At 40.3% G+C, this 12,316-nt stretch overlaps 6 non-coding genes across 6 annotated transcripts; all 6 read right to left on the reverse strand.

The window, feature by feature from the left end:
• Positions 1 to 211: 211 nt before the first annotated feature.
• LOC146729213 (U5 spliceosomal RNA) lies at positions 212 to 331 on the reverse strand. The gene has a single exon (XR_014928373.1). It is a non-coding gene; the product is annotated as a U5 spliceosomal RNA (small nuclear RNA).
• Positions 332 to 1,182: 851 nt separating this feature from the next.
• LOC144361839 (U5 spliceosomal RNA) lies at positions 1,183 to 1,302 on the reverse strand. The gene has a single exon (XR_013422491.2). It is a non-coding gene; the product is annotated as a U5 spliceosomal RNA (small nuclear RNA).
• An 850-nt stretch (positions 1,303 to 2,152) lies between these two features.
• Positions 2,153 to 2,272, reverse strand: LOC146729214 (U5 spliceosomal RNA). The gene has a single exon (XR_014928374.1). It is a non-coding gene; the product is annotated as a U5 spliceosomal RNA (small nuclear RNA).
• Positions 2,273 to 3,122: 850 nt separating this feature from the next.
• On the reverse strand, positions 3,123 to 3,236 carry LOC144353438 (U5 spliceosomal RNA). Its single transcript, XR_013420824.1, has one exon. It is a non-coding gene; the product is annotated as a U5 spliceosomal RNA (small nuclear RNA).
• A 6,281-nt stretch (positions 3,237 to 9,517) lies between these two features.
• LOC146729215 (U5 spliceosomal RNA) lies at positions 9,518 to 9,637 on the reverse strand. The gene has a single exon (XR_014928397.1). It is a non-coding gene; the product is annotated as a U5 spliceosomal RNA (small nuclear RNA).
• An 850-nt stretch (positions 9,638 to 10,487) lies between these two features.
• On the reverse strand, positions 10,488 to 10,601 carry LOC144361842 (U5 spliceosomal RNA). The gene has a single exon (XR_013422494.1). It is a non-coding gene; the product is annotated as a U5 spliceosomal RNA (small nuclear RNA).
• Between the last annotated feature and the right edge of the window lie 1,715 nt (positions 10,602 to 12,316).

The raw sequence follows: 12,316 nt of genomic DNA on the forward strand, positions 1-12,316 counted from the left end.
AAAAAAACAAACAAACAAAAAACGGCGATGTTGAATTTTGCCCAAGCATACCCGGGCCTGATTAGACAGTCATGAAACCTGCCCGTCTGTTGTAAACCCGCCCGATAGAGCCTGGCCATCGTCGAAATTTGGATACTGAAAGATTTGGTCATCTGAATATCGTACATATTCAGGTTGCCGATTCAATTATTTCTAATATTTGTTTATTTATCGCCCCGCAATTGAGCGGGGTTATCAAAAATTTGATTATAGACTCATTAGTTGTTCCTCTGCACGGAAATCTTTAGTAAAAGGCGAAAGATTTATGCGGTCTGCAGAAAAACCAGAGTTAATTCGACATATGGTTGTGGTGTAATACATACGTTTCAGTGACCACAACTTCGGATAAGGTGAGTAAAGTGGGAAAACAAATATCTTTCGATTTTGTGTACTATGTGTAATTTCTTACAGAAACTTAGGTGGTTTGTTATTAAAATGCTAGACAAATAATTATGTTATACAGAATACATTATGAGAAACGCTGCCTTGAATATGAGAAATACATAATTTGCCCCTGCTTTCTGACCAATAAACGTTTAAGTCGCGCTCTATAGCGACGATACTGTAACAATGTTGTTCAAAGTGAAAACCGTCTCGTCATTTCGGATATTATAATTAATCTTAGATTTCTTTTCGGCATAATGTCCAGTATGATTGTAACATTGTTTTAGCTTATAGCACTTCAAAGTTTAGCTGCCAGTCAGTACAAACTGTTGATAGTCAACAATGTAATTAATAGTTTACCTTCATGATTTTTTTAATAACTTGCCCTTTCAGTCGACAGCTACTTCAACATATCCCTGTATCCGCTGGTAGAGGGCGCAACTCGTGCGAATTTGATGAGCTATCAAACCAAAGTGTAAATTTCTACAGAAGGTCAGTGCCCGGCCACAAAGATCCGCCAATTGGAAGTAATCTGTGAAATAAAAATGAAAAAAACAAACAAACAAAAAACGGCGATGTTGAATTTTGCCCAAGCATACCCGGGCCTGATTAGACAGTCATGAAACCTGCCCGTCTGTTGTAAACCCGCCCGATAGAGCCTGGCCATCGTCGAAATTTGGATACTGAAAGATTTGGTCATCTGAATATCGTACATATTCAGGTTGCCGATTCAATTATTTCTAATATTTGTTTATTTATCGCCCCGCAATTGAGCGGGGTTATCAAAAATTTGATTATAGACTCATTAGTTGTTCCTCTGCACGGAAATCTTTAGTAAAAGGCGAAAGATTTATGCGGTCTGCAGAAAAACCAGAGTTAATTCGACATATGGTTGTGGTGTAATACATACGTTTCAGTGACCACAACTTCGGATAAGGTGAGTAAAGTGGGAAAACAAATATCTTTCGATTTTGTGTACTATGTGTAATTTCTTACAGAAACTTAGGTGGTTTGTTATTAAAGGCTAGACAAATAATTATGTTATACAAAATACATTATGAGAAACGCTGCCTTGAATATGAGAAATACATAATTTGCCCCTGCTTTCTGACCAATAAACGTTTAAGTCGCGCTCTATAGCGACGATACTGTAACAATGTTGTTCAAAGCGAAAACCGTATCGTCATTTCGGATATTATAATTAATCTTAGATTTCTTTTCGGCATAATGTCCAGTATGATTGTAACATTGTTTTAACATATAGCACTTCAAAGTTTAGCTGCCAGTCAGTACAAACTGTTGATAGTCAACAATGTAATTAATAGTTTACCTTCATGATTTTTTTAATAACTTGCCCTTTCAGTCGACAGCTACTTCAACATATCCCTGTATCCGCTGGTAGAGGGCGCAACTCGTGCGAATTTGATGAGCTATCAAACCAAAGTGTAAATTTCTACAGAAGGTCAGTGCCCGGCCACAAAGATCCGCCAATTGGAAGTAATCTGTGAAATAAAAATGAAAAAAACAAACAAACAAAAAACGGCGATGTTGAATTTTGCCCAAGCATACCCGGGCCTGATTAGACAGTCATGAAACCTGCCCGTCTGTTGTAAACCCGCCCGATAGAGCCTGGCCATCGTCGAAATTTGGATACTGAAAGATTTGGTCATCTGAATATCGTACATATTCAGGTTGCCGATTCAATTATTTCTAATATTTGTTTATTTATCGCCCCGCAATTGAGCGGGGTTATCAAAAATTTGATTATAGACTCATTAGTTGTTCCTCTGCACGGAAATCTTTAGTAAAAGGCGAAAGATTTATGCGGTCTGCAGAAAAACCAGAGTTAATTCGACATATGGTTGTGGTGTAATACATACGTTTCAGTGACCACAACTTCGGATAAGGTGAGTAAAGTGGGAAAACAAATATCTTTCGATTTTGTGTACTATGTGTAATTTCTTACAGAAACTTAGGTGGTTTGTTATTAAAGGCTAGACAAATAATTATGTTATACAAAATACATTATGAGAAACGCTGCCTTGAATATGAGAAATACATAATTTGCCCCTGCTTTCTGACCAATAAACGTTTAAGTCGCGCTCTATAGCGACGATACTGTAACAATGTTGTTCAAAGCGAAAACCGTCTCGTCATTTCGGATATTATAATTAATCTTAGATTTCTTTTCGGCATAATGTCCAGTATGATTGTAACATTGTTTTAGCATATAGCACTTCAAAGTTTAGCTGCCAGTCAGTACAAACTGTTGATAGTCAACAATGTAATTAATAGTTTACCTTCATGATTTTTTTAATAACTTGCCCTTTCAGTCGACAGCTACTTCAACATATCCCTGTATCCGCTGGTAGAGGGCGCAACTCGTGCGAATTTGATGAGCTATCAAACCAAAGTGTAAATTTCTACAGAAGGTCAGTGCCCGGCCACAAAGATCCGCCAATTGGAAGTAATCTGTGAAATAAAAATGAAAAAAACAAACAAACAAAAAACGGCGATGTTGAATTTTGCCCAAGCATACCCGGGCCTGATTAGACAGTCATGAAACCTGCCCGTCTGTTGTAAACCCGCCCGATAGAGCCTGGCCATCGTCGAAATTTGGATACTGAAAGATTTGGTCATCTGAATATCGTACATATTCAGGTTGCCGATTCAATTATTTCTAATATTTGTTTATTTATCGCCCCGCAATTGAGCGGGGTTATCAAAAATTTGATTATAGACTCATTAGTTGTTCCTCTGCACGGAAATCTTTAGTAAAAGGCGATTTTTAGTTTGTAGGAAAAATCAATTTAACTTATCTTGAAACAGATGTGCAGAGGATCAAACATATACAAATGAACTGCAGGAGCCTCCTACTAGCAGGCTGGTCTCACCAGTTCTCGCCACAAGAGGGTACGATCCTCCCTACTGTTAAACTCCTGCTGAAATTAAATATTTAGGGAACAAATGTGTTGTACTTGGAGGGATGTATCGAGAAAAGTTAACTCGAAAAGTTGAATAGATCAGGCATAGAATAGTGGTTACAAGACAAATTCATGACAAAATGGCGGCATACCCAGTCTGTGTTTTTTGGACGACAGGACCCCATCTGAAGAAGAAATCTGGTCTTGCCAAACGGTGAAAATCAGTTTTCAAACGTGTTTTAATAGAGATCTTTACTTGTTGCAATAGTTGGTCCTGAGAAAGATGAATATTTTCAAATGCCGATTTGCATCGAGACTTCCAGATGTGCAATTTGACGATGTTAATCAAATAGAGTGCTGTACTCGATGGAAAGGATGAAGGTGACGCATCAGATATGCTATAGAAAATTAAGTTCAGATCACAAGCAGATATAATATTGAACCATTTAAAGAACAAATTATCCAGCCAAGACCACAAGAAAGCGGCAAGGTGGCAGGTGATGAACATGTGAATCATAGTTTCAGGGGAAGTACAGGTCGCACGTGGGCATTTGGAACATGAAACATATCCCCATTTATGCATTACTGATGTTGTAACGACAGCACGGTGAACAATTTTCCAGGACAGACAGATCATATTGTTTTCCAGAATACACGAGTGCATACGATGCCAAATCAAAGGCCAGTCAAGGTTCGGGTTTTCTCCCACGACCTTTGGGTAGATTACCGTATTTCTGGAGAGGTGATCGGACAATTCTCTAGTTGATGATGTCTCCCAGTTGATGCTTGGGCTTTTCCTCATGATCTGTTTAACCAATTCAGTTGTTGTTTTGTACCAAACTGGGCACGATTCAAAGTGAGGACTAGAATTAGACCAAAGGTGAGGAAGATAGCGTCTGAGTTCAGAGGCACAGTATGCTGTGAAATAAAGGTTGCAAGGTTTAGTCTGAAAAGAGATTTTTATGCTTTTCAGAAGAAGTGACATAGCTTTTGAGGGCAGATGTGATAGGCCCCAACCACCCTTTTCCTTCGGTAAGCAGATCACATCTCTTCGGACGTGTTCTTTGCGTCCTCCCCAAAAAAACCCAAAGATATCGGCCATGATTGACTTCCTAATTGGAAGGGGGCAGGGGAAGAGAGGAGCAATATAGAAAAAGAGTGGCAAAGCAACAGAGTTCAGAAGAGTTGTCTTATCGGCATAAGTGAGATTTCTTGATTTCCAAGAATTTAGCACATGCTTCAGTTTGATTTGCCGATCATACCAATTCAAAGCAGACATATCAGAATTTGAAATCCAGACACCGTTAACTTTTAGTTTATTGCTGTTAAAGGTGAATTGGCAAGGCGAGTCACTACGGTGCTTCCACCTGCCAAGCCACAGACCTTTGCACTTAGATTTATTCAGACAAGAGCCCGAGGCTTTAGAAAATCTATCAGACAACATGATAAGGTGGTTGAGAGATGACAGGTCCGATAGTGAGGCTGTATTATCATCAGCATACTGCACGAGCTTACACTCATCAGTTGATCCAGGAAGGTAAAAGCCCTTGATCTTTTGGCAGTTCCTCACAGCGGCTGCAAATGGCTCGATGAAAAGCACATAAAGCAGGGGAGAAAGAGGGCATCCTTGGCGAACTCCTCTAGATAACATGATGGGGGGTGACAAATGACCATTAACCAGAACAGAGCTGGTGATACCATTATACAGACATGATATGAAGTGACTGAATTGGGGACCAAAATTCATACGAAAAAGAACTTTGTGCAGAAAACTCCATTCCACCTGGTCAAAGGCTTTCTGTTGGTCCAATGAGATAAGCAGACCTGACATATTACGATCATTAGCATGAAACACAATATCACGGATGATTTGAATGTTTTCTTGGATCGATCTTCCAGAGACACCACATGTTTGAAAGGGAGATAACAGACTAGAGATGACAGGTTTCAGGCGGTTACAGAGAGATTTGGAGATCAGCTTGTAGTCCACATTCAAGAGCGATATAGGACGTTTGTTCTTTGGATCGAGGTGAGAGTTTTCATTGCCAGGTTTGGTGACATCAATATCCTTATTGATAAGGGTGATGACGCCTTTCTTTTGAGATGAAGAAAGATGACCCGAAGAAAGCTCTTCATTGATGACGTCAGTCAGATCATATTTCAGAAAGTGCCAGCAATGAATATAAAATTCCTTTGGCAAACCATCCCTTCCGGGTGTTTTGTTGTTCTCCATGCCCCTAAGGGCATGTTCAATTTCAGAAGTTTTCAGAGGTGATTCCAAAGAATCACGCTGGCTACTTGAAAGACTGTGAGTCACCTGTGAAAGAAAAAAATCCTGATCTTCTTCGTCAAGTGATGATTTAGAAGTGAACAGAGATGCATAGAAGTTGTGAATTGTATTCAAAATATTTTTCTGAGAATGGTGAATGTCTCCATTCGTGTCTCTGATGGCAGAAATTACTTTCCTTTTTCCGCGACGGCGTTCACGACCAAGAAAATAACGAGAACACTTCTCATTTTCATCAAGATTCTGAACCCGCGCACGGATTTTGGCGCCTTCAAGATTAGACATATTCAGGGAGTTGATTTGATCCCTTACAGAAGAATACTGCTCAAGGCTGGATTGGGACCGGTCCCCCTGATTCAGCTTGGACGTCAGATGCTGAAGCTCATCATTAAGATATTTAAGTTTGACCTTTCTTGCATGAGATTTTTGACAAGCATATGAAATGAGACAAGATTTACAACGGTCTTTAACCATATCCCACCATTCACTGATGTTATCAAAGGCCGGCTTCAGAGTCTTCCATCTTTCATAGTCGTCTTCGATGGATCTTATAATCTCCGGATCCTGGAAGAGTGAGACATTACATTTCCATACTCCAGGTCCCCGAGCAGGGGAATTAAAGGCTTTAAGCAGAATACATACAGCATCATGATCAGAAAGAGTGAAAGCAGAAATAGTCGCAGAAGATACATTCAGGGATGAAGATACATACAATCGGTCAATCCTAGATGAAACAGAGTTGTTCTTGTTGCGCCAGGTGAATTGTGATGTAGAAGGATGATGCTTTCGCCAAACATCCACAAGACTAAGTTCAGAGCAAAGATCTCCCAACTCTAAGCCCCCTACATAGGAATGGGAGCATGTTAGAGAACCTCCCAACTTGTCCATACTACTCTCAATACAATTAAAGTCCCCACCAAGAATCAGGGGGTAGTTACCTCCAAGAAATTGATGAAGCGAGTCAAGGAATTTTTTCCTCTGAGAAGGCATATTAGGAGCATACACAGAAATAACTTTAAAAAGGTTTGTGTTCCACTTCACAACACTTGATACCACTCTGCCACTATCATCAGAAACCGCGTTGTCAAATGAAACATTACATTTCGGTGAAAGGAGGATCCCCACACCTCTGCTGTTGTTCGAGCCGAGACTCCATATCGCACTACCACCCCATTCTCTCTCCCACTGCTTTCCTTCCTCAAGAGAACAGACATGTGCCTCCTGGACAAGGATGATATCAAAGTTAGATTCATGACAGTATTTGAAAAAAAGAGACCTTTTCATATAATCTTTTAAACCATTTATGTTTATTGAAATAATAGAGACGGACATATTTTTGGTGAGAAGAACCTTTATTTCGTAAAATAATCATCAAAATAGCTGGATTCTTTGTTCAGAACCCATTGTGGGTGGGCTTCGCAACAGTGGACGAGCCACTCGGATGGCGTGACAGACACCGCTTCACATGCTTCGACAGGGCAGAGCAGTTGCACCGTGTCCAGAAAAGAGTGGTGAGCTTGGAGATGAGAAACCAGGGCAGGCCATCCAGTAAATTCGCTATTGCAGTCCGCATCAGACACTCTGTGACATGTAACTTCCACCTGGTTTAGTTTGTGGAGGCGAGAATCTCTTGTCCTCAACAAGGCAGCCTTAGTTTCAGTATTCACATTCGGTGTGTTTAGACTTTGTTCGTCAGCACTGGTGAAGCTCTCGCAATCAGAAACAATAGTGACATCGTGTGAAAAGCCAGGGACCCTAGTTCGTTTGTGATCTTCAGTGGAGGGAACATAGTCATCTTCTGCTGGGCGTTTTCCGCTAGCAAGATGGAGAAGAATAGGAGCTTCAGCCGCCATATCAGAAATGTCTTCGGGTTCACTACCAACAGTTTCAGATGGTGATACACTGGCGGGTGAAGAAGAGATGGCGCCTGGACCAGAAGTAGTTTTCGCAGAATCATGTTTAGAAATAGGCAAGATCGGAGGAGAATCGTAATTCATATCAGATTGAACCGGACAGGCAGGTGAGATTACAGGGTCAGTGATATCAGCCGAATCAGCTGGAGAGGTATCATGGACAGGTTTGTCAGGAGCAGGATCAGATGTCCGGCTTGCTTGTGGTGCTGTGGACCACTTGTTCATAACACTGGCTTTGTTCGCAAAAGAGACTTTACATTGGCGGAAGTTGTGCCCGTTTTCATGGCACACAGTACACTTTATGTCATTGGTACAGTTGTCAAGAGAGTGGCCAACTCCAAGACAGCGAAAGCAAACAATTTCTTTGCATTCTTTAGCAAAGTGATCAACTCCGTGACAGCGGGCACAGATTTTAGGCTGACCGGGATAAGAAATCCAAACATTTCTGTTGCAGATACGCAGACGGGGAGGAATATTTCCCCCCAATTTAACTTTATATTGACGAATTCCATTAAAGCAAGTAGGAAACTCAGAGTAGACGCATTTTCGTGCAGCAAGAACCTTTCCAAATCTAGATAAAGCATGTTGCATGTATGAGTCATCTAGATCATTGCCCACGTATGAGGCGGTGACGATAGTGGATTCTTCATATGAAGATGAGGAACAGTCTGCTGAGGCAGCAATTTTCTCTTCAAAATTTCTTCTGAAGGATAAGGAACGAAAGGTGACATCATATTTTGACGGACCAAGCTTTTCAACAGCTTCCAAGTGAAGCTTCACATCAATGTCGAAGGATTTTAAATAATCAAATACCTGTTTAGGTGTTGCAGATTCAGATTTTAAAACCAAACAAAGAACTCTGTCTTTTCTGCCAATAGGCCGAATTCCAGCCATGGCAACAGAGAGACAAAACAAAAAAGATGAAAACAGCACGAGGCAAAGCCTCGAGCAAGACAAGTCCAATAACCAGCAAGCAAACTGAAGGCAGCAGCACACGTGAGAGGACAGCAGCGAATCAGAAAATATCAAACGATGATCAAAGCAAGAAGAGAATTACTTACAGGATCCAGTGACTTGGTAACAGCGAAGATTTATGCGGTCTGCAGAAAAACCAGAGTTAATTCGACATATGGTTGTGGTGTAATACATACGTTTCAGTGACCACAACTTCGGATAAGGTGAGTAAAGTGGGAAAACAAATATCTTTCGATTTTGTGTACTATGTGTAATTTCTTACAGAAACTTAGGTGGTTTGTTATTAAAGGCTAGACAAATAATTATGTTATACAAAATACATTATGAGAAACGCTGCCTTGAATATGAGAAATACATAATTTGCCCCTGCTTTCTGACCAATAAACGTTTAAGTCGCGCTCTATAGCGACGATACTGTAACAATGTTGTTCAAAGCGAAAACCGTCTCGTCATTTCGGATATTATAATTAATCTTAGATTTCTTTTCGGCATAATGTCCAGTATGATTGTAACATTGTTTTAGCATATAGCACTTCAAAGTTTAGCTGCCAGTCAGTACAAACTGTTGATAGTCAACAATGTAATTAATAGTTTACCTTCATGATTTTTTTAATAACTTGCCCTTTCAGTCGACAGCTACTTCAACATATCCCTGTATCCGCTGGTAGAGGGCGCAACTCGTGCGAATTTGATGAGCTATCAAACCAAAGTGTAAATTTCTACAGAAGGTCAGTGCCCGGCCACAAAGATCCGCCAATTGGAAGTAATCTGTGAAATAAAAATGAAAAAAACAAACAAACAAAAAACGGCGATGTTGAATTTTGCCCAAGCATACCCGGGCCTGATTAGACAGTCATGAAACCTGCCCGTCTGTTGTAAACCCGCCCGATAGAGCCTGGCCATCGTCGAAATTTGGATACTGAAAGATTTGGTCATCTGAATATCGTACATATTCAGGTTGCCGATTCAATTATTTCTAATATTTGTTTATTTATCGCCCCGCAATTGAGCGGGGTTATCAAAAATTTGATTATAGACTCATTAGTTGTTATTCTGCACGGAAATCTTTAGTAAAAGGCGAAAGATTTATGCGGCCTGCAGAAAAACCAGAGTTAATTCGTCATATGGTTGTGGTGTAATACATACGTTTCAGTGACCACAACTTCGGATAAGGTGAGTAAAGTGGGAAAACAAATAGCTTTCGATTTTGTGTACTATGTGTAATTTCTTACAGAAACTTAGGTGGTTTGTTATTAAAGGCTAGACAAATAATTATGTTATACAAAATACATTATGAGGAACGCTGCCTTGAATATGAGAAATACATAATTTGCCCCTGCTTTCTGACCAATAAACGTTTAAGTCGCGCTCTATAGCGACGATACTGTAACAATGTTGTTCAAAGTGAAAACCGTCTCGTCATTTCGGATATTATAATTAATCTTAGATTTCTTTTCGGCATAATGTCCAGTATGATTGTAACATTGTTTTAGCATATAGCACTTCAAAGTTTAGCTGCCAGTCAGTACAAACTGTTGATAGTCAACAATGTAATTAATAGTTTACCTTCATGATTTTTTTAATAACTTGCCCTTTCAGTCGACAGCTACTTCAACATATCCCTGTATCCGCTGGTAGAGGGCGCAACTCGTGCGAATTTGATGAGCTATCAAACCAAAGTGTAAATTTCTACAGAAGGTCAGTGCCCGGCCACAAAGATCCGCCAATTGGAAGTAATCTGTGAAATAAAAATGAAAAAAACAAACAAACAAAAAACGGCGATGTTGAATTTTGCCCAAGCATACCCGGGCCTGATTAGACAGTCATGAAACCTGCCCGTCTGTTGTAAACCCGCCCGATAGAGCCTGGCCATCGTCGAAATTTGGATACTGAAAGATTTGGTCATCTGAATATCGTACATATTCAGGTTGCCGATTCAATTATTTCTAATATTTGTTTATTTATCGCCCCGCAATTGAGCGGGGTTATCAAAAATTTGATTATAGACTCATTAGTTGTTCCTCTGCACGGAAATCTTTAGTAAAAGGCGATTTTTAGTTTGTAGGAAAAATCAATTTAACTTATCTTGAAACAGATGTGCAGAGGATCAAACATATACAAATGAACTGCAGGAGCCTCCTACTAGCAGGCTGGTCTCACCAGTTCTCGCCACAAGAGGGTACGATCCTCCCTACTGTTAAACTCCTGCTGAAATTAAATATTTAGGGAACAAATGTGTTGTACTTGGAGGGATGTATCGAGAAAAGTTAACTCGAAAAGTTGAATAGATCAGGCATAGAATAGTGGTTACAAGACAAATTCATGACAAAATGGCGGCATACCCAGTCTGTGTTTTTTGGACGACAGGACCCCATCTGAAGAAGAAATCTGGTCTTGCCAAACGGTGAAAATCAGTTTTCAAACGTGTTTTAATAGAGATCTTTACTTGTTGCAATAGTTGGTCCTGAGAAAGATGAATATTTTCAAATGCCGATTTGCATCGAGACTTCCAGATGTGCAATTTGACGATGTTAATCAAATAGAGTGCTGTACTCGATGGAAAGGATGAAGGTGACGCATCAGATATGCTATAGAAAATTAAGTTCAGATCACAAGCAGATATAATATTGAACCATTTAAAGAACAAATTATCCAGCCAAGACCACAAGAAAGCGGCAAGGTGGCAGGTGATGAACATGTGAATCATAGTTTCAGGGGAAGTACAGGTCGCACGTGGGCATTTGGAACATGAAACATATCCCCATTTGTGCATTACTGATGTTGTAACGACAGCACGGTGAACAATTTTCCAGGACAGACAGATCATATTGTTTTCCAGAATACACGAGTGCATACGATGCCAAATCAAAGGCCAGTCAAGGTTCGGGTTTTCTCCCACGACCTTTGGGTAGATTACCGTATTTCTGGAGAGGTGATCGGACAATTCTCTAGTTGATGATGTCTCCCAGTTGATGCTTGGGCTTTTCCTCATGATCTGTTTAACCAATTCAGTTGTTGTTTTGTACCAAACTGGGCACGATTCAAAGTGAGGACTAGAATTAGACCAAAGGTGAGGAAGATAGCGTCTGAGTTCAGAGGCACAGTATGCTGTGAAATAAAGGTTGCAAGGTTTAGTCTGAAAAGAGATTTTTATGCTTTTCAGAAGAAGTGACATAGCTTTTGAGGGCAGATGTGATAGGCCCCAACCACCCTTTTCCTTCGGTAAGCAGATCACATCTCTTCGGACGTGTTCTTTGCGTCCTCCCCAAAAAAACCCAAAGATATCGGCCATGATTGACTTCCTAATTGGAAGGGGGCAGGGGAAGAGAGGAGCAATATAGAAAAAGAGTGGCAAAGCAACAGAGTTCAGAAGAGTTGTCTTATCGGCATAAGTGAGATTTCTTGATTTCCAAGAATTTAGCACATGCTTCAGTTTGATTTGCCGATCATACCAATTCAAAGCAGACATATCAGAATTTGAAATCCAGACACCGTTAACTTTTAGTTTATTGCTGTTAAAGGTGAATTGGCAAGGCGAGTCACTACGGTGCTTCCACCTGCCAAGCCACAGACCTTTGCACTTAGATTTATTCAGACAAGAGCCCGAGGCTTTAGAAAATCTATCAGACAACATGATAAGGTGGTTGAGAGATGACAGGTCCGATAGTGAGGCTGTATTATCATCAGCATACTGCACGAGCTTACACTCATCAGTTGATCCAGGAAGGTAAAAGCCCTTGATCTTTTGGCAGTTCCTCACAGCGGCTGCAAATGGCTCGATGAAAAGCACATAA

Source organism: Saccoglossus kowalevskii, chromosome 22 (assembly GCF_978046115.1).
Source record: "Saccoglossus kowalevskii chromosome 22, keSacKowa6.1, whole genome shotgun sequence".
NCBI lineage: Eukaryota > Metazoa > Hemichordata > Enteropneusta > Harrimaniidae > Saccoglossus > Saccoglossus kowalevskii.